This window comes from Phoca vitulina, unplaced genomic scaffold, assembly GCF_004348235.1.
Source record: "Phoca vitulina isolate PV1807 unplaced genomic scaffold, GSC_HSeal_1.0 scaffold1, whole genome shotgun sequence".
NCBI classification, from domain to species: Eukaryota; Metazoa; Chordata; class Mammalia; order Carnivora; family Phocidae; genus Phoca; species Phoca vitulina.
The window spans coordinates 82,381,368-82,383,498 of NW_022589704.1; the positions used below are offsets into that span (position 1 = coordinate 82,381,368).

The following is a 2,131-nucleotide window of genomic DNA, read 5'->3' on the forward strand; positions in this document are numbered from 1 at the left end:
ATATAATTTTGTGGGAGAGCCCTCCTACTCTTGCTTATTGAATCTAGAATCCACATATCCCCCTTTATGTAAGTGGGAGCATTTACCCAGTTTTCTCTTGTTTTATCTCACATTTTCCATGATTCCCAACATGTCATTTATGGAGACTCTCCAGTTGCGTACCCTTTCAGTGCGCTCACAAGCAGTGTTTCTCTTCCTGGAAACCATGAGCTCCTTTTGAGGTAGCTGCTCTATTACCAGCACTTTATCTGTCACATTCCCTCCTTTTCAGTTTTGAGATGGTTTCAAACATTTCTCTACAGATAGATATTCAGTTGTCTCTAAATAATCACTGTTAAAAAAACCAAGCTGCCCTGTGTGCTCACATACTTATAAAAAAACAAACAAACAAGCAGCTTTTTTTTTGCAGCTGGTTTGCTGCCAGCACACAGGAGTCATGAAAACCACCACTAAACCTAAACCAAATGGGAAAGGAAAAGACTCATCAATTGTTGTCATTGGACACATAGATTCAGGCAAGTCGACCACTACTGGTCATCCGGGCTACAAATATGGTGGGCTCAACAAAAGAACTATGGCAAAATTTCAGAAGGGGGCTGCTGAGATGGGAATGAGCTCCTTCAAGTATGCCTGGGTCTTGGATAAACTGAAACTGAACATGAACATGGTATCACCATTGAAAACTCCCTGTGGAAATTCGAGACCAGCAAGTATTACCTGACCATCATTAATGCCCCAGGACACAGAGACTTTATAAAAACATGATTATAGGCACATCTCAGGCTAACTGTGCTGTCCTGATTGTTGCTGCTGGTGGTGGTGAATTTGAAGTAGGTATCTGCAAGAACGGGCAAACCCATGAGCATGTAAAACAACTAATTGTTGGTGTTAACAAAATGGATTCCACTGAGCCACCCTACAGCCAGAAGAGATATGAGGAAATCATTAAAGAAGTCAGCACTTGTATTAAGAAGGTTGGCTACAACCCTGACATAGTATTTGTGTCAATTTCTGGTTGGAATGGTGACAACATCCTGGAGCCATGTGCTAGCATGCCTTTGTTCAAGGGCTGGAAAGTCACCCATAAAGATAGCAATGCCAGTGGAACCAAGCTGCTTGAAGCTCTGGATTGCATTCTGCCACCAACTCATCCAACTGACAAGCCTTTGCACCTGCCCCTCCATGATGTCTACAAAATTGGTGGTATTGGTATTGTCCCCCTGGGCTGAGTGGAGACTGGTGTTCTTAAACCTGGCATGCTAGTCACCTTGGCTCTAGTAGATGTTACAACTGAAGTAAAAAGTCTGTTGAAATGCACCATGCAGCTTTGAGTGAGGCCCTTCCTGGGACAATGTGGGCTTCAATGTCAAGGACATATCTGACAAATATGTCCATTGTGGCAATGTGGCTGGTGATAGCAAAAATGACCCACCAATAGAAGTAGCTGGCTTCATGGCTCAGGTGATTATCCTGAACAATCCAGGCCAAATCAGTGCTGGATATGCACCTGTGCTGAGTAGTCGAACAACCCATATTGGTTGCAAGTTTGCTGAACTGAAAAAGATTGATCGTCATTCTGGAAAAAAGCTGGAAGATGGCCCTAAGTTCTTGAAATCTGGTGTTACTGCCATCGTTGATATGGTTTTTGCCAAGCCTATGTGTGTTGAGAGCTTCTCTGACTATCCTCCTCTGGGCCATTTATCTGTTTGTGACCTGAGACAGATGGTTGCTGTGGTTGTCATCAGAGAAATAGACAAGATGGCAGCTGGAGCTGGCAAGGTCACCAAGTCTGTCCAGAAAGCTCACAAGGTTAAATGAATCTTATCCCAATACCTGCCACCCCAGTCTTAATCAGTGGTAGAAGAATGGTCTTGAAACTGTTTGTGTCAATTGTTTAAATTTAATAGTAAAAGACTGGTTAATAATGTATTGTAAAACCTTCAAGAGGAAAGGAGAATGTTTTGTGGACCATTGTTTTTTGTGGGTGTGTGGGTTTTAGGCTATTAGTTTTTAATATCCATACTTTTTAGGGGTCCCTGGGTGATGCAGCTGGTTGAGTGACTCTTGGCTTCGGCTTGGGTCGTGATCTCAGGGTCATGAGCTCTGTGTTGGGCTCCATGCTCAGTGTGAA

At 43.2% G+C, this 2,131-nt stretch overlaps 1 pseudogene; it reads left to right on the forward strand.

The window, feature by feature from the left end:
- Window positions 1-464: 464 nt before the first annotated feature.
- On the forward strand, window positions 465-1,818 carry LOC116636281 (annotated as a pseudogene).
- Window positions 1,819-2,131: the final 313 nt, after the last annotated feature.